The sequence below is a fragment of the Oreochromis niloticus genome, linkage group LG7 (genome assembly GCF_001858045.2).
Source record: "Oreochromis niloticus isolate F11D_XX linkage group LG7, O_niloticus_UMD_NMBU, whole genome shotgun sequence".
Lineage (NCBI taxonomy): Eukaryota > Metazoa > Chordata > Actinopteri > Cichliformes > Cichlidae > Oreochromis > Oreochromis niloticus.
The window spans coordinates 4,481,406-4,502,023 of NC_031972.2; the positions used below are offsets into that span (position 1 = coordinate 4,481,406).

The window sequence follows — 20,618 nt, forward strand, 5'->3', positions numbered from 1 at the left end:
CTCTTGTTCTGATCATCAGTCAGAGAGTAACAGGCCTGTATTTGGTGTCCTGAATATGAGCTACTCAGCAAATATGTGCTTGCCAACTTTATCCCCACTCAGACACACCAAGGAGCTGGTCTTGGCAGGAGCAGGAATTACTGTCATGGATAATGGGCTCACGGGACAAGAGGCGGCTTTTGGACTACTTTACGTAATTCATCTGAACGCCTGTAACTGGAGTTCATCGTCATTCGGCTCGTACCTGTGCCTCTGTCCAGTCTGTTCAAAGAGTATTTGCATTTAAAAGACAATCATAAAATCATCTAAAAGCACTCTGTGGTGCTCCCCCAGTTGGAACGCCACATGAACACAGCTGCAAAATACTGTTTTGAGCTAGACGTCATGCTGAGTGGAGGATTTGGAAATTAACTGGAAGTGTCAGTTTGATTCTGAGCCAGATGGATGCTTTAAACTGTAAAGAGCTTCCTATCAGACAATACCTACACTCTCACTGGCCAGAGCTGAGCAGGAGTGGGCAGGTGACTGATGTTGAACTGTAACCTCTTAACACATAAAAATAAAGAGCTCCCAGTCATCATCCTGTTGCACATAGTCTGACATTTACAAATCCTCCCACCCCCACAAATTATGTTGAACTTTGCACTACGCATGCTGAATGAAGTACCCAGCGTGCATCATTGCCAGGTCACTCAGGTGACTCCCCAGCGTTGTTTTGTCGTCACATCTAATAGTGTTTCTTGTTTTAGCAGTGGGTTTATTTTCAGACTTTAATCTCTGGCTGCTGCAAATGTTCCCGTACAGAAAGCTGCACGCAGCAGGTTGTGTCTCATGCCAGAGACAGGAGCAGGACGACACGGAGCGAAGGAGATGCTGTTACGCTGTTAGCCTGAAAAAAAGATTCTAATTAGACTCACTGACACAAGTGAGTCTGCTAAAGTATGTAAGCATCTGATATTGGTGAAAGTAATCTGTTTGGCTGAAACGGTAACAGATGCATTTATGAAATGCAGCGTGTTAGCGACTCGGGTCCAGGACTTTTTTAAAAAAATAGGCTGGATCAAGAAAAATATCTGATTTTAAAAAATCTATTTTTAAAAATGGATTATTTTGAATTTCATGATATTACCTGAAAAGTATTTGTGCTACTAGTATTCAAAGATCATTTTATATCAGATAAGTGCAAACTGGTGAAACATGACGTAATCCTAGATTAAGTAAATTTTGGATTAAAATACACTTGAAGAGCCTAAACACAGAAAATTATTATTGGATTATAGTTATTGCTGAGCATCGTTACATGTTCAGCTTTAATGCAGCAGGTGGAGATGAATTTAATTATTTATATACTGCTATATAGTATATTGTATATTATTGCTATATATATGTTATATACTGAGTAGGTTTGTCTGTAAAAATGTAGCATTTGATTCTCAGGTCAAAACCAGGAGCAGTGATGTAACTACCATCAGGTCAATGTACACAGCAAACAAAGCAGCGTATATATAATTCTAACTGTGCTCATTTTCACAGTTCTGCCTGGCCGCACCAGCAACATCGTTCCTCTTTTCCGTTATCATGTTTACATCAGTAAACAGAATGGCTTTCTGGGACCTTCAGCTAATGAGTAATTAAATCTGACAAACAATTCAACACATAATAATATCAAGGCAGCTCATTTTCCATATGCTGCAGGCTGATGTTCTTTCCAGCTGATGTGATGGAGATATTCGCTCGTAGCCCATCTAACTCCACGGGTATGTAGTTTAATTCGTTTCATTAAATCCACAAAAAACAGTATCAGCTGATCACAGTCTTTCCACTGAACTTCATAGGATAAATTTTTGCTCCATCTGGCCTTACAGTTACCTCAGCAAATCCTGCTTTAGGCCCTCGCTGTGCACGACTGACAAACAGGGAAAAACTGAATGGTTGAGGAAAGTTCTGTGCTGGGTGGTCACCATCAATAAAGTGAGACGACCACTATAGAAAATTTAAATAAAACCTGTTGGCATCAATACCTGCCGAGGTTTATGGTGAAGAATAATTTTTAGTCCCCTGAACAGCAACATCAAGTGGACGTGGACAACATGAAAACATTGTTTGTCATTTGTTCTCTTAAGTATTCTCACAGCTTTCCACAGCTTGCTGCACTCTGCACAGACGTCTTTGCCATTCTGGTTCTTTTTCTTTGTGCTGTATTATCGTTTGGCTTCTTCTTTTTATTTACTGTTAATTGGAAACGGAGAGTGGTGGAAGACGTTTAAAAACAACACCTGTCAGAACAGCTGTTTGAACTTTGCAGATTTGGTTAACCACATGATTTCTCGAGGATCTGTGTCTCATGTTAAAGTGTCTGGTTTTGCCTCCCCTTGTCTCGTTAGCCCTGATTCGTCCCAGCTGTGTTCCCCTCCTGTCTCATATTCCCCGATCGCTCCCTCTGTGTATTTAAGCCCTGTGTTTTCTTTGGTCTGTGTTGCGATCTCCCTCATCCTATCCTGTGTGTTCTGTCTGCCTGCTTGTGTAAATTGATTTTGTATTTTCAGTTTTACTTTTGAGTTCACCATTAAAGCTGTTCACATTTTGCCTCTGAGTGTCTGCACTTTGGGTCCCCCATACTGCCTGCCTGCACACAGCCACGTGACACTAATAAGTGATAACTGCACCTGTTCCGCTGCCTGTGTCATTAAACCAAATTTAATGTCTCCTCTCTATCATGAAGATAGAGACTAAGAGAAATTTCAGGATCACTCTTAAAAATGTCATATTTTATTATTCCTGTTCAGGAACCTATGTATAACCTAAAACTGACTAATGATCAAGTTATATCGACTTAGAAACCAAAACATTCTGGTGACCCCTCAACACTATTCTTAAAGAGTTTTGACCCCTATGGGGAGGCAGTACTCAAACAGGTGTCTGAGATCCCACTAAACCCTTTGGGATCTAAGCCATCAGGGTTGATGAGAAGTAACAATAACCTCAAATTTTGGAGGAAAATAAACTGAATTCTTCATTGGAACAAATGTGATTTTCATGTGCTTCACTCTGTCAAGAAATAAAATACTGTGGTGTCCTAAAAGTTGAATGTTTGATCATGTGTAACATTTTTTCCTTGCTTAGTAATTTCTAGCAAAATGATTTTCACTCGCAAAATAAATTCTGTTGCAAAGGATTATCGTGCCCTCCGCCATTGACTGAAGCCAGGTGCGTCTCACATACGGCATGGCAAATCACTTTAGATGCTATCTGACTCACAGATCGCCCAAGCACCCTGATGTAAGCTCCCACAATCCCCCATGTCCCAAATTCATTGTTACAGCTCTCTTCCTCAGCCTTCTCTAATCTCCCTTGCTTCTGTCTCTGCAGGCCTGCTGAGGACTCTAGAGGTCACACTCTGAGCTCACAGCTCAAATATCACGTAGCAACAAAGTCTTAAGGCTTCTGTCTTCTCCTCTCTGTATGTAACCAATAAATCTTCACTTCATTCAGACGTCAGAGCCGGGCCGGTCTAACCTCTCAAGCGAAGACGCTCCATCCCAAGTTAAGACAGAGATCGTTTAGGTTTGAAATAAATGTGAGATGTTCTGGAAAGCCAACCAGTCAGAACATTTTGATTAACGTGTTCATTTTCATTGCCAGATCGCATGGGGAAGTAATTATGTCCCATTCATGCCACATTAGATTTACTGAAAAGCCAATGAGTTTTAAATATATCACTGACTACACATTGACGGTGAACTCACATTAATGAGCGTTACTTGAAAAAGCTGAGCAATAACGTTTGTGCTTCATCTGATATATAAAGTTGTTAAATCTTCACTGAGATTTCTGTTGTTTCTTTATTGAGATGAATACACACTTTATTAGAAGCCGTCTATTCATTTATTAACAGTTAATTATGCTTCACTAATAAATCTATTAATACTTTCACTTTTAACTACTTTTAGGATTCAACTGTAGTCAAATTAACAGTTTGTTATACTTTTGGAGATGCAGATGCATTAAAACAAAAGCAATTTCTTATTGAGTGTAATAAATCCATGTTTTTAAACAGTTATTCATGATTAACTATCCTTTTTTCAACTATTGGATCTGAAGCATAAACAACACCACATCAGGATTATTGAATTTATTATTATAAAACAATGAATAATGGTGCTTTTTAAACCTGCATGTTATCAAAGTTGAAAAATTGTGAATCATACAAAGAGAGCATTTTATGTGAAGCACAAAAACATGCTTTTACAAAGCTCTTTTTTTCTTTTTTCCTTTCTAGCATTGTGTTTCAGATTTTAAAAAACGTTCATAAACTCCAACCATGAACTGATGCAAAGATTTGGTGCATTAAATAAAAACTTTCAGTCAAGAATTTCAGTTTAATTACTTTGTTGTCACATAAATTGTAACGACGGGCAATTGTGATACATTAATAAGAGAAAGTAGCCTTTATTACAATAAAGCTTTTAACACTGAGGTACAAAAAATAACAGAATGATTAACTATACTGTATAAAAGATTATTATTATTATTGAATTTACTTACTTCGATAGTTTCAGTAACGTTATTGGCAGAGAGGTGACTCCCCACGAACAGCCCTGCAAATCCTGTGTTCAGTACAAAGGGCAAAAAGAAAGGATGGCATGGTGCCAGTAGTTATGGTGAGCATTACTATAGCACTAATTGAAAAAAAGGTGTCATCCTCTCATCACAATGAGCACATTGAGTAACCCAAATCAAGCACGCCACTCACGACCAACAAGTGCATGCTAATCTAGTTAGCATGCTCGTGGTGGATCCTCAGATGGACTGGTTATATATGAATGTGCAAATAAGATGAGCCTGGTGGTAGACTGAGGACACTCAAAGAGCCGAGTACCACAACACACTCAGGCCCAATTCCAATATGGCCTATACGCCCCTTTACTCATTGTGGAGCTACACTTGCAGCTGTGGAGGGTCTCTTAAGCCCCTTTGATACTCAACAAAAAAGGCCACCAGCACATGCTAACATCGCTAGGCTTCTGCCTCAGTGGGAAAGGGTACAGTCATCGTTCATTCCCAGGTTAAATGACTCAGTGACTACACCGGTCACTGGCTCCAGTGCCAATTTGCAATGATGTAAGCATGAAAACAAAATAGAGATGTTCATTTTTATCATGTTTCCAGTGCAGTAAGTGGTAAGCTACAGTATATAAAATGAAAGTGGAAAAAAGAAAACACACAAAAAGGCAAATACCCAATAGGAAAGGAGTCAGTGGGCTTCTTTCAAAACTGGTCTGTCCTGATCTTGGTGTCAACAAATGTGTCAAAAGAATTTGGGCTGGCTCTTTATTAAAATCTTTATTCATCGTGCACTTTTCCACAAAGAGGGGTCAAACTGTTTGTTTTTTAAGAGTCAGATGAAACGTGTCAGCACAATAAAATTCCATTTATCCATCCACCCCTGCTCCTCATCTGAGCCCAGCTCTTCTGTGAGAACGCTGAAGGATTCCCAAGGTAGCTAAGATCCACAATCTCTCCAAGGTGGTCTGCTCCGAGGTGGACATCCCTGAAACACTTTACCTCAGTAGCATGCAGGATGCTTCCTTAATAAATGCCTGAACCACCCCAGCTGGCTCTTTTCATTGGAGTAGCAGCGACTCTACACTCAGCCTTTTCCTGGCACACAATAAAACTGCTGATTTTTGTTGTTGTACTTTTATGTGTTAAACCTGGAAGCTAACATTTGTTATCTATAGCAGTTAGTCTGGCCTTGAGAAAAAGGAACAGTCCAGAAATACATTGGGCTTTAAACAACTAAGGTATTTGTTTTGATTTGTTCTCCCCTGCTGATGTCTTTCTGTCCTTAAAAAATGTCATTCATGACATTTTAAACATGTGACAACATTCAGTAAGGGGAAATGAAGGCACCTGTGGAAGTATCTAATGCTGCCTGATGGGCAGTGAATTTACTGGCAGCAGCTGCATCTCATGAACCCGACAGTGTGTAGGAGGCTCACACACCCATTCCTGCTGCCACTGGAGTGGAAAACAACACAACACAAAGATCTGCTTTTGGGCTTCTCCCTCCTTCCCTGTTATCCTCACCTGCATCTCACAGCTTGTTTCAGAGGTTCCTTTTTTTGGCATAAAATGAACGAGATGAGAAAAACAGAATAAAGTTCAGCGAAACAAGAAAGAAAATCAAGCTGAACAAAATGAAAGACAACACATAACTGATGTAGTACAAAAAAACCCACCATCAGGCACTTTTTATGATGGTTTTTGAGTATTTTTCTTTCTGATTAGTCAGTTCTCATTGCTGCTGTTTTTAGACTCCAACAGATAAATGTGAACTCCACAAATATATTTTCACAGAAGTGCACGATTCTGTCCAAGAAATGCTTCTCCTTTTTTGATATCTGTGTTTTTATATAATGTATAAGCTCATGGTGAGGATTTTGTTTCGAGTAAAGATTCTGTACATGTAACTGACTAAAATAGGAAAATACCATTTAAAGTAAAAAAACAAACAACAATATTTTGTAAAGTTTTGCATTTTGATGTGAAATATCTCGTATTATGTGCTTCTGTAAGTAACTCTTGGATGATGATGATATTATGAACAGTTCCTGAATAACTTGCTTGTTCTTGGTGAAATAATGTATTTAGACACAGTGAATTCATCATTAATGAAGTATAAATGTGGTGACATTACTCACATATATATGACCCTGTTAATCAAGAATAAAACATTTATGTCTGTGTTTAAAAATAATTGTTTGCTTTTTAGTAAAACCAAAGAAAGGAAGAATACAGAGGTAAGTGAATAAAGGCCGTCTTGAGACCGGGATGAAGGTTTCCTGTGACCAAATGCGAACAGACAACAGTTGTGTTGCTCACTGGTGTTTACTTGGTCGGCTACATTTAAACCTCATCTGGAACATCTGGTGAAACTTTAATATGCCAACTGTCTATGCTGATAGACTTAGAGTGATAATAAATTACTGCAGGTGTACGAAGCCTGTGGAGTGCTGTGTTAGAAGACCAAAAAGTTCAGCTCTGCATTTCTTGCACAAATACCAGTGTTTTCCAAAAACTGTGGAAAAGTGTGTTTTCAGCAAGGGCGTAGATTTGGTTTTGGCATTGGTGGGGACGGATGATTCAACCACCGAACCCTGCCCGCTTCTTTTTTTTCCCCCCTTTTTGTCTTTGCTTCTTGATAAAAAAAAGGAGAAATATATTTGCCTACATGAACCAACAAGTCATCATCCAATTTCACCTGTGATCTTGTGTCACCATTACTCTCTGAGCTTTGTGTTGCTTCTTCTGTCACCTGACAAATAGGACATACACGACAATAACAATAAAATGGGTCGGTGCTTCAGTGTTTCTGTCGATTTGTGCAGATCTTGACTGATCAGTAATGTTTGTAGGGTGAGTGCATTTTTAAAACAATTTGTGCAAACTGCACTACAAGGTGGAATATTTGCAAAATCATGACTAGCTCATGATATTTTGTCTCAAATATTAACCCTATGAATATGTCAGTACCACTAGGATGAAATTATTGTGTCACCAACATTTTAACGTTAGACATATAATTTTAACAGCCTCTGTAAACTAATATCCTGGCTTGCTCGAGGCTCCGTTTTCTCTGACACTTTCAATCAAAATCAGAAATGCTACTCTGGGAGACTGAGATAAGTAATAGTGCTGCATGTTGTGCAGTTAGTTTCCAAAACACGTTGTTCATGGTTACATACAATTTTAGACCAAAGCCTAGCATAGCCTGTAACGTTATTATGACGGACACATTTTATGAGTGAACTTGACTTTAAGTGACTTACAGGTTTCTTTGAAAAATACTTTCTTATATCCAGGTTCTTCCTTTTTGCTGCCATCCTCCTCTCCTCCTTGCAGGTCCTCGCAGCGCAGGCTCGCCGCTGCTAAAACTAAACAGAGCTCCCTGAAAGGCACAGCCAATCACATTGGCCATATTTGTCACATGAGGTAGGACTCCAGTAGAGAACGTAATTTAACTCTTTCTGCACCGCTGGGTGAATGAGATGTTGACAGATCGTTTTTTTCTTTCTATCGGTTTTGTTTTTCTTTACTCGAAGAGATCAAATTATTGGTGGGGACAATTCAATAATCACTGGATATTGGTGGGGACATGTCCCTTCCGTCCATGCCAAATCTACGCCCTTGGTTTTCAGCTTGCATGTATTTGCATCAGATTTTGGATCGATTTGTGTCTTTTGCACAAACTTTCTTGATGTTTTAAAGTGCGAGTGATGTTGAAACCCTGCTGGGATGCCAAGTGTGGTGTATTTACAGAGGGCCAACTGCATAACACAATAAAATGTGAGCGATGTCAAGCAGTCTTTTTGACTTGTGTTATAAATATATAATTTTACAGGCCCTGTTAAAGAAGAATATATTCTGAGTTTTTTCTCTCTCTTTCAGTACCAATCATCTGCCTCCCGGCTCTGACTGCTAACATTTTCTCTTTGTTACTGTGATTCGTGTCTCTGCTGAGGCAACATTTCTGCTGCATCATGTTTTTCCAGAAAGTTTCACAGCCAACATTTGTAGGATTTATATTTTACACCTGAGAGCAAGTGACACAATTTCTATATTCCATTTGATTTGCAACCAAACTCTGTAAATCCTCTGGCATCCAGTGAACAGACCACATTTGAGATGCAAAATGAAGTAGCAGCCTATGACTGACGAGACTTGTATCTCTTCCTGACACACGTTGCCTCAAAACAACTGTTTGAATACAGAAAATTATATATTAACAGGCAAGTATCAGTTGCAGTGTCTGTCTTGTGATTTTATCCATCTCTCTGATAAGTCAGCCTCACTTTGTATCAAAACAGCTAAACGATGCAGCAGGGGAGTTGGTTCAATAAGACACTGAGAGTCCACAAAGTCTCTGATATTTAATCTTAAAACAATGACAGACAAGAAGCGTCTTAGAAAATCAAAAATCTTTGGCTTTCTCAGTCTTCAGTTGACTCTGTAAATGTTCAGTGGGGTTGTGGTCAAGTGAATGAGGGACAAAGTTAATGACAATCAACACTTCTTGACCCTCTTTGGTCTTCAGATACTTCTTCGAGGTTAAATGTCCAAATCATGTGTCTGAAGCACAGGTTTGTGATTTGGATACAACCGATCCAGAGCTGTAGAGCTGCATGTACTGCCTCCAGCCAGGATTTCATGCTGAGAACTGAGAAAATTCGTGGTTCCACCAATTGAGGCAAGTCATCCCAGTCCTGAAGCAGCAAAGCTTCAGGACTGAGACCATCACACTACCACCACCATGTTTGACTGCTGGTCTGATGTTCTTGTAATGAAATGTCTTGTTAGTTTTACGGTGGACATATCAGGAATCAGACCTTCCAAAAAGTGCAACCTTTGTCTTGTCATCCAAAAAAATATCTTCTCAAAAGTGTTGGTGATTATGAAGATGTTTTGTGCAAATGTGAGACGAGCCGCTGAGTTATTTTTGTCAGCAGTGTTTTTCTCCCTGAACTCTCCCGTTAATGTCATTTTAGCCCCGTCTCTTACTTATTGTTGAATCATGAACTCAAATTTTGCTTCCCAGGGTTTATTTTTATGTTGGGTTTATTATTTTTAGTAATCCTGTATTTGAGTTTATTAGTTTTGCCATCTAGTTTCTGTTTAGTGATGCATTCTTTCTTTTATTTGTCCTTTCTCACCCGTGTTCCCTATGATGTCCAGGTAAGCCTCAATCTTTGTAACAGGTGTTTCCAGGTTCTGGTTTTCTTGTTTTATTTTGATAGTCTCATGTCTCTTGTGCATTAGTTTAGTTTTACTTCCTCCACTGCCTCACTCTGCTGATTGTCCACACCTGTGTTAGTTTGCTCCAGATGTCTCCACATCCCTCATTATTGTGTGTGTAAGTAGCCTTGGTTTGCTTTTGTGCTCCTTGTTGTGTCGTACACTTTTTAAGCCTGTCTGCTCTCCAGTGTTGTTCCAGTGATTTTCTTCCTGTGTGGATTTACTTTTACAGACCTTTTTATAAACAAGAATAAACACCTCCTTTCTTCTGTTGCTCCTGATTTCTATCTCCCACAATCCTGCATTTGGATTCTCACTTTTGTTACATTCCTAAATATCACACTGGGTTCTTTTGTGACCTGGATGAGTCGTCTGTGTGCTTTTTGAGGAATTTTGGTAGACTGGCTACTGCTGGGAAGATTCACCACTTTTCCAAGCTTTCTTCATTTGTGGATAACGGCTCTCACCGCGGTGCAGTGGACTCCTAAAGCCTTAGAAATAGTGTTGTACCCCTTTCCAGATAGATATCAGTGACTTTTCAGGTATTTCTTTAGATCGTGGCATGAGCTGTTGCTTTTTGAGATTTTACTGCTTCACTTAGTGAGAAAGGTTGCATATAAGCGATTTCTTGTATTCAGCAGGTGTGGCAGTAATCAGGTTTGAGGCACAAAGTCCTTTTACTGGTGCAGAATATACATGCCAAAATATACATGCATAGATTCAACAAGTAAAATCTTTCAAAAATTGCTGACTTTGTGCCAAAATATAATATAAACATATTTGAATATTGCGGTTGTACCACCGTCTTTGCTGTTACAGAATTCTAACATAGATTTCACTTCAGAAACTGTGCAACCTCACCTTGACTGTAATTTGCTCCTGTAATAAAACAGCAATAAGGTAAAGTCTCTTTTCAAAAAATACATTTTTACATGCACCGTCTTCCATAGAAACTATGTTCCCTAAAAAAAATGCGATGCATGACCCAACCAGATGTTAAAATGCTTGGAGTAACCCAAAAACCGACTCCACTGTACTTTAATAGATGTTAATGGATCAATAAATCAAACACCTATGGATACTCTCTCTCTCTCTCTCTCTCTCTCAGTCGCTAGGGAAGTGGGCGTGGCGTCGTAACCAGGCAGTGACGTCAGCGGGAGCTGTTCAAAGTGGTGTGGTGCTGAAGAGACAACTCTCCCGGCCGCTCATTCAGGCAGCCAGACGCCCGCACGCTCGTTCGCTCGCTCGGCTCTGGGTCGGTTGTTCCGCGGACAGCAGCTGGTCCGGGGACGCTGGATTTCACCGCCTTGAAGAGCGTTCATTAGCGCTCGGTGCAGGAGGACAGAGAAGGAGGAGAAGCCCATGTGGGAGCGATTTCCAACAAGTAAGTCGGCTCTTTCCTCCGCAGCAGCAGTAGCAGGGACTGATACTTTTATACCGGGGTAGAGATGTTAGTAAATCGCCAGTGATCCTTTTGTAACAGCAGCACGCGAGCGCGCGCGCGTGTGTGTGTGTGTGTGTGTGTGTGTGTGTGTGTGTCTTCCAGCCGCGCCTAAATCTTAGTCTGTGTGCCTGCCCGGGGTAAAACATTTGACTCACATTTGCATGAACCAATGGTCAGACATGCTCTCTCTCTCTCTCTCTCTCTCTCTCTCTCCCTCCGTGTGTGTGTGTGTGTGTGTGTGTGTGTGTGTCTGGCTCTCTCACACATGCACACTGTTTTCCTTGCCTGGATGTCTGGGATGAGATGCAGTGGAAGTGAATGGAAAGTCTCCCCCTCGTACTCGCTGTTTCAGTGAGCTACACGACTGGAACGGTAACTCTGATGTTTTCAGCCGGACTTGAACGTGGTGTTCACTTCACTGGCTGACTGTGCTTTTTCATAAGGCTGCCGCCTGATGTAGTGGTTTTGTGGTTTGAGTGGTTTACACCAGCAGACATCTTACTGGGAGGACTGGTGTGTTAGTGGGCAGGCCTGCTGCTGTGTCTCCTGATAGCTGATACAGCATCACAGTGTGTGGCAGAAAGTGCACCAGACTCTCTGTTAGTGAGGTTTGTGTGTGTGTGTGTGTGTGTGTGTGTGTGTATGCGTGTGTGTGTGTCTTTTAATTCCAGAGTATACATTTAGGTGTGGCCTGACCGGTCTCCTCTCCTCTCCTCATTTCCTTTTATGGGTTCTTCTTTTTCGCCTCCTTCCCTCTGTTTCCTCCCCCTGCTTCTTCCTTCTCCTTCTTCCTTTTTTCCTTTTTATGCCCTCATTGTTTTTATAGCTTCTTTTATCTTCAGTCTTTTGTTTCTTCCTCTTTTCCTTTTCTTTTCTCCTTCACTCGTCTCATCTTGCCTTTCTTTTTCCAACCTCTTTTAATATTTCTTGGTCTTGTCTTTTCCATGTCTTAAGTTGTCAGACATTTAATTTCCTCTTCCTCATCAGCTCTCTCTTATCTTATTTTTATTTCTTTTTTTTACCTCTCCTTTCCTCTCTTCTCATCCATCTTATCCTTTTCTTGTACGTCCTCTGTCCTCCCCCTTTTTGCACCCCCTTTTGTCTTCTTCTTGTAATCTGGTCTTTCTTTTTTTCTTCCCACTTTTTTCCACCACATCCTTTCCCATTCATTTCTTCCTTTCATCTCTCACCATTTTATCATCTCCTATTGTCTTTTGTTTCCTCCTTCCTTTACTTATTTTGCCTCACTTGTCCTTGCCTACACCCTTTGCCCCTTTTTGTTCTCTCCTTTCCTTCCTTCACTTTCTCCTCTCCTTTTTTGTCCCATGTGCATTTCTTTCATTTATCTCATATTGTTTCCTTTCCTCTTCTCTTTCCCACCTTCCTTCTTTTTTCTCAATCTTTCATTTCCTCTGAAGTATTGCTTTATCGTCCACTTTTATCTTTTGTTTCCTTCTTTTTTTTAAAATCAATATCATGTCCTCTTTTACCCCCATTTGGCTCTAATCTCCCACTTTTTGTTCTCTCCTGTTGTTTTACCATCCTCCCTGCCTTTCTTTCCTTCTCTTCTTTTCTTAGCTTACCCCACATTGTTTCTTTTTCTCTCCATTTCTTCTCTTCCTTTGTTGTCCTGCAACTTTTCTTCCCACCTCTTCTCTTTTTCTCCTGCTCAACTTTTATTCTAGTCTCGCCTTATCTCATCATATTTCCTTTCATCCTCTTCTCTCGCATCTTTTTTCTATAGCTTGGTCTTTCCGCTCTTCTCCTCTCCTCTCGGTTTTTATTGGCGTTGCTGATGTGGTGAAAGGGAGTGCAGCCTCCACACATATGCACATCCAAAGTAAAGCAACCGGCAGTCAGCTCTACTGTCTTTTTGATTTTGCTCTCCTTGCAGCATAAACACCATCCGATGTGACAGCAGCCCCGTAGAAGACATCAAAGTCGGAAACCTTTTTTTCCCATTAGGACTCATTTTTCCATCTGGTTTCCCCATTTTCTGTATCTCCTCATTAAAGCTTAAAGATAATTTTCAAAAAGGGTCCAATTTGAAAGTTCAGATGCTGAGAGGTGCTTATTTTTAGTTCCTAAATCAAGATAATGACCCTGATCACGCCACTGTGACATCATCTTTTTATCCAAATTTGGAAAGATCCCTTTAAGGACTTGCCACACTGCATCACTCCCTTTCAATAAACACATGTGGTGTCGCAGGAATCACCAAGACCTCATGTTTACAGAAATATAGCCCATTAAAATGTATTTTAAACACTGCTTGCATCACAGATGTGAGGATGTGCTGTGTCTCAAATCTTTATGACTGCTGGGAATCAGGACTTGTGCTTTGCAGCTGCTGGAAAAATGAAATGTAAAGAAACAGGTGCTGTGTGAGAAAATCATTTGGTTACAGTAGCTGTTTATTCATCCATCTGTTTTTCTGTCACTTTACTGTACTGTTTGTGCTATGAGGCAGGTTTAACCCTGGGTTTTCACGCTTACAAATGTGGTTCACTTCTTACCAGGGCACATCACCATGGTAACTTATGCTGCAGACCTAACCTGCTTCAGAAAAAAAGAAGCAATCAATTCCCTGAAAAAAAAAAGCATCAATGATCTTCAAAGATCCCTCTCAGCCATCTATAGCCTTTGTCTTTCCTTGAGGAGTACCTACAAGAGGTATAGATTCTTGGGAACAATTTTGTTTCTTGTTCTTTTCTAACATTTGTTGGCCTCAGCAATTTTAAAGCCACTTCATTGTTCTTAAAATAGGAATATAATCCAAAAAGAGGGCACCTAAATGTTGTATTTGTTAACTTTATATCAATGCAATAAGTAAACCTTCTTAACAGTTAGCTGTGCTGACAGGAAGCAGATCCCAGGTATAAATGTCCTGGTTGGCTGTGGCATGTTTGGGTAAACTGGTGATTTTAAGTGGGGACGTTTCAAGGTCTATGGTAAGGATGGATGTTAGATCCTCCTGCTTCGTGATGATGATGTGGTGATACGTATAAGTCTGTTAACTGAAACAGATGGCTTTTCTCTTTCCTTCCAGACTTTAAAAGGATTTTAATTTTATTAGTTTGTTTAGTCTTACTGACCACTCAAAATACTTTGCCGGAAGTCACATTCAAACATTGACACAGCATGATGTTGTACTATAGCTAGATGCACACACACATACACATTTCTACACTGGCTTCAACAGTGATGCTTTATATTGCGCATTATGTGTTTAATCTGTACAGATTCCTCTAACTGTACAGATGTTTTTGTTCTTCTTCCTGTAGAGCTGCAAATGTTTGAGGTTCTACATGCAGTGCTGTGAAAAAGCATTTTTTCCGCCTTCCTGCTTTTTTTGTCTTTTTTTGTCATTTTTTAAGTATATGTTTTACATTTGGAGTGGCCAAGTCAAAGTCTGGACTCAAATCAGATTGAGATGCTTTGGCATGACCTTAAAGGCACCATTCATGGTAGAAAACTCTCCAATGTGGCTTCTCATGCAAAGAAGACTAGGACAAAAATCCTCCGCGGCACATGAAAGATTCATTTCCAATTATCGCAAACACTTGATTACAGTTCTTGCTGCCAAGCGGAGCACAACCAGTTATTAGGGTTAGGGGGGAAATGACCTACATAGCCAGGTAAGTTTGGAAAATGTTCTTTGTATTTGCTGACAACATGAGAGTGCTGTATAACGAATACTTCTGCATTCATGTGGATGTAAATATACGTACACAGAAAACAGTTTAAGCCCTCTCTTTGCATCTCTTTGCATTTAGATCTGTTCTTGTAGCCCGCCTATTTTTGTAGTTCCCCAGTTATCTCAGAATTAGAGTAATCCTGTGCCTTTAGTCAAAACACCATGTCTGCTTTCAGTTCTGTCACATATTTAATGGGGCCCGTGGTTGCCAGCGCAGCAGAAGTCTTCACAATATGCCTGCATCTTTAAACACAATCTCGAGACTAACATCTTCAGTCTGGCTTGCACAACATCTCCGCGTTTGCCAGTTCGATTGCTTAAATCATCACCTTCTGTTTGATATTTAGAAATGAAAACTGTGAGTCATAACCCTCTTTGGTGAGTGCCTGTTAATGTTTTTTTTTTTCTAATTGTGGTTTTAGATGTGTAATCTTTCAAAAAAACGCCCTGATGTCTTTATTAAATTCAGTGGATGCTGAGAGCTTTGATGATTAACATCTCAGAACGAGGCTGGAGGCGTGATCTGTGCTCAGTTTGATGGCCCGATTTGCTGCGTGTTCAAAAATCCCATGAAAAACCTAACTAGGACTCACCCCTCTTCCAGTGGCCTTTCTGTTACTGGCAGAAAATGTGAAGAGAAGTAGTTCAACTAGCCATGGCCCTGGGTGTCCATCAGTCTGGGCTATCTGTTCCTGACAGGCAAAGCAGGTGATTGAGCGGACCTGGCTGGTCAATAGCAGAGGGAGGTGTGGGGGTCTCTCATGGGAGTTCAGAGATACCTGATAGTGCAGGATCCGGTTTCTCTCCCTGCAGGCAGGTACAGAGAAATCATAAATACTCGTTAATAGATGGTTGAATAATATTTGGTTCTCACAGTGAATGGAACAATCCACCTGCTCTAAATTGCCTCAAGGAGGTCAGAGGTCATCTCGGTGAAAAACATGACTAAGATGGATGTTTGTCATTACAGAAGCTAAGACTTGATCTGTTCATCTGCTGCAGCTGGTTGTGAGGCTCTATTCACGCTTTACTCCTTGAAAGCCTACTAGGACTAACGCATGAAGCTCTTTTCTAAACCGGGTGGTTTCAGGTCTGATTATAGAGCAAAATCACTGGCTTTGCATCAGAAGTTAGAGAGGGGGGTTTCTGCCTATCCAGAAACTGCTCTAATACTCGCCAACCGCGTCTTTATTGATATATAAACTCATCATTCAGGGTGTCAAATGTCGTCTTTATGGGGGAAACAAGAAGAAATGCCTTGTGAGTGTATCTCTGAACCGTTAGCAGCTTGTTACACGTTCGAAAGCTTCACATGAGCCCAAATGTGTAAAACGTGCAAAACGTTTTGAAGCAACAATCTGTCAGAATTTAAACACTACATAAGTACACAGTGTAGATTCTGTAATAACCTGACTTGTTGCCGCCTTATTCTACTTTATCTACCTTTAAGTATTTTTATGTAAAAATAATTACATTGTAATTTCAAATAGAACACATTGAAATTCCATTTATTTAAAACGTACAACATTTTATAAAGTGCTGCCGAGTGTTTCTCTCTTCCTCAGAGTAAAAATGTATTTTATCATGAACTGCACTAAAATTAAACCTTGTAGTGGCACAAGAGGTAAAAGTCGAACATCTCCATCCTCCGTCCATTGCTCATTAATCTGTTCTCATACTAGCTTCATCCCAACTAGCTTTTGCTTTACAGTTTTTCATTCAGGTCATTTTTGGGCTGCCAGATTTGCTGCTTTATTTTTAGCGATGATGCAATTGCTTTTTTTTCCATGCAAGTCCAATTTTTTCATCTTGCCAGGTCAAAAGATGCTGCACGTTACATCTCCATGAGCCGACTGCGCCCTGCACAATTTTGATCAAAATTGTGATGTAAACGTGATTTTGAGCTGTCCTTCCTCTTTGTTTTTAATGTGTCTCATATGAGCCTGAATACAGCGTATCCCCACAACCACCAGTGACAGATCCAGCAAGCAGCCAAAGTAAACACACAAAGGAAGCCCCGACTGCAGCTTATACACTTTCCTTTTCTTTCCAAATCTCATTTTAAAACTGGAATCTTTATCTGTCCTTGTGCAGCAGTGAGTGGTCTGCAGCAGAGATTAGAGGCTTGTTGTTGACAGTCAAGTGGAGGCCTGCTGTCTTTTGAATTAGCCACTGAGATCCTTGTAGGACGTGTGATACCTGTGGGCTTATGCTGTTAATTTCAAACCATGAGGATGGAATCGTGGTGTGAAACGTGGCTGCCATGGCTCACTCTCTATTACAGCAGACCTCACTGGCACCGGTAGCACAGTATATCGTACTCTAAAGTACAATGTATGTTGATGATTTGATCATAAGGTGCAAAACTAAGGTGAGAGGATCAACGTCTTTACATTAGCAGCTCCATTGGAGACTATTATTTTTGCAGTATAGCAGGTTTATTCATTTAGCTTTTGTTTGTTTATTAAACACAGCAATTAATCATAATTTGTCTAAATAAGAGAGAGTGTTTTGGATGCAGTGGTTAGCGTTGCTGCACAGTAGGAAGTGCCTGGGTTCAGATCCACTGGGCCTTTATGTGTGGTGCTTGTATGCTCTCCCTGTGCCTGAGTGGGTTGCAGCACATAATTAAGAAAGGCATTCTTAATTATGATTCAGGAGATTTTTGTTTTGTGGAATAATTTAGAATCAACATATTTTTTGCCATTTACGTTGTTCAGCAAACCTGTGGTTCTAGGTTGTGCTAAAAGCATTATCTATTGTTGCGCCTTTAGCACAGCAATCGAATACACACACAGATGCACAAAGACACACACATGACTCCGACAAAAGGACTGCGAACGCTTTTATTTCTGAACGGGACAGAGGAGAATGGAGATATGTTTTACTGCCAGTCTTTTAGCTTGATCATCCAAGCTGAGAGCCTCTTATTTATATATAGAAGCAGAAGTTTCGAGTGTGTGAGTGTCTGAAGGCAGGTGTGACTGGTTACCACATATTTTTCAGCAGACTTGCACCTTATGGTGAGCACAATTAAAAAAACCCTGCCAGGTTTTCAGGTTGCAGACTCTCAGAGGACCGTTTTTCACCGCCTGCCAATATAGCGCACACATGGATTGGTGATGTGGCGTCTGTGCGCTGCAACAGATCAGACAGGCAGCCACTCATTGAAAGCCTGTGGGATTAGCTATTTCACAGGATTGTCACCCTGATCCTCTAATGTTTTGTTAGCATGGCCTACTTAAAGACCACATCTGGTCAGTGTGATGCTATGCAGGAGTGCTAAAAAAGCTGTTTAACCTATATAACATGAGGTCTATGTGGTCAGGACAAGGTTCCAAATAAAGCTACGCTACAGCCATCGTTTCCTTCCCTTAGTCCAATGGCCTGTTTTTCTTTCACAACAACAGAGCAGCTGAATTTTACTTGAATCTTTTTGAACCTGCACAACATCCAGATAATGCAGTTAAAATAATTCATTATTCATAGCAGGACATAAATAGTAAGTCTTCTGGGTAAATGTGATTGCGAAACTGTGTCGAGCTTGAGGAACGTTTTCTTTCTGTCTGAAAGTTAGATGAAGAGATTGGCACCGACCTTTGTTCGTGCACAACTGAGTGAACAATTCAGAATACTGAGTTCAAGCCTTGGCATATTAAACTTCTCTGAAGGTTTTTCACAATGATATCTTAATTCAGCGCTCCCCAACCCCCGGGCCATGGACCGGTACGTGAGTCGTTTTGGTACCGGGCCACGAAAGTTGAGGCTCAGGTGTGAAATTGATGGTTTTCAGGATTTTTATCGTTAACTCAGTTTCCCTGAGTCTTTTCCCGTGTTGTAGTTGGTCGTGTCCAAATTCATTGCCTGCATCCTCCTGAGGCCGCATTTGTAGACCGATTACGTCACTGCGACGCGACAAAGGTTGTCCAAATTCATAGACTCCTCCGAATGCAGCCGACAAATGCGTCCTCCTTTTCCCCGAATTTGAAGGATGGGTCATGTGTGTCCTTCGTGGCCCACCATATCCCAGAATTCATAGCGCGGCCCAGCCAAACTCCAGTTTCCGGCAATGGCGGCCGCTACTAACTTTTAAAATTACTCTTATTAATCTTTCTGGGTCACAAAATAAACTTTTAACATATTTTCAGGTGAGAATGTGGATGTGTAAACTTCAAATATCTGCTCGGTTTATCAAGATATCGCATATTTGCAAAAGTGCTCCAATGTTTTCGGAGACGTCTGTTACCCACCCGCTCGATAGCTAACCGGCAGGTCGAGGGTCACTGAAGCCGGTGAGAATGGCGAACTCCCGGCACATCATTTTCAGATCACCGCAGTCTTTCGCTACTCGGGTTAAACGTAATATATAAGTCACTTAGACAACCAGAAATGTTATTGTTTGGCTTTTTTCAGTGTTTTATTTGTTTGTGAGTTAATCGGTTTGGCTGAGATTAAAGTTATTGGATAAGATTAGATAAAATAAAACTTTATTAATCCCTCGGGTGGGTTCCTCCTTGGTTTTGACACAGCTGAATAAACGTCAAACAGAAAACTGATTAAACAGAAGTGTGAGATGGTCGAGAATTTACTCCAGTGTCCTGTTATATTTTAGATAGCAAAGAGCAGACGGCCGAGTTTATTAAACTCCACCGAGACAGCGGTGACGTTAATCTGAAGGCTAGACCGTCCCATTTCACAGCCGTTTACTTCCGGCCTACTCGACCTTCTGAGGACCCGGCCCACGTAGACCGCGAAGGCCGGGTCCTCAGGAGGATGCAGCCCATGAATTTGGACACGACTGTTGTGTGTCTTATTTTGAAAGAAATATTTACATGTTACCATAGCGACAAGAGGGCATTAAGGGGCAGAGAGGAGGATGTTACTCTCAGTGTTGTTGGCGCATTTCAGGAGGACGCTGCTAATAAAGTTATACGATTACACAGTGAATTTTGCGTTCATTATTATTACTTACAAAACAGTTTTTGTCTTGGTCGTATCATTTTATTTTGTTGTATTTATCCGCGACACCTTAAATATTGTCTGACATATTGCTAGAACACTAGAATGTTTTCCAAGCTTCATCTGAAGAAAACATCCAAGTATTTTAATTGCCACCAGGTATATTTGGCGACTCATTTTTTAGTTTTATTTTGTCAGAACAAAAACGTCAACTATTGTTTCACTAGCTGACAGTCTCCTTGCTTTTATGTTGAAAGTCCAGTAGCAGCCAGCTAGCTGCCCTGGCTCTTCACAGAGTTCGGCTCACTGGATTGCTCACTTGTGTGAATGTCCTTTAGGGCCCTTTTTTGTGCCTGGAAATCACCCGTGAGCTTGCTGACCGAACTTGGAACATGCAGCAGGTGGAGACCAGGTTCATGAACCCAGAGCGAGCACTCCTCCCATTGGTCATGTGCAGCTAAAGTCTAAGACTCCATCATTTGGGTGAGAAACTCAGTGGAAAGAAAAATGATCAAAAAAATAACTTATTTATTTGTTGCAAAGTACTGGTTTATTAAAGTATTTTAATGACCAAGGAAAATTAAGGTATACTTGGTGACTCTGCCGAAGTAGCTTCTTCTTCTTCATCTGTTAGAACGACACCATCTGACATTTATTTACTAGTGACAATCTTCTCGCTCTTCTTGTGAAAGTTCAGTTGCTAATGTCCCTCTCCTACTTTCC

General features: G+C 40.6%; 1 protein-coding gene across 2 annotated transcripts in view; it reads left to right on the plus strand.

Moving 5' to 3' along the window:
• Window positions 1–10,949: 10,949 nt before the first annotated feature.
• Window positions 10,950–20,618, plus strand: part of smpd3 (sphingomyelin phosphodiesterase 3) — an 84,065-nt gene continuing 74,396 nt past the window's right edge. For both annotated transcript variants that reach the window (XM_025909204.1, XM_005449282.4), the window contains exon 1: window positions 10,950–11,179. The gene's annotated coding sequence lies outside the window, so the exon portion shown is untranslated. The remainder of the gene's footprint in view (window positions 11,180–20,618) is intronic.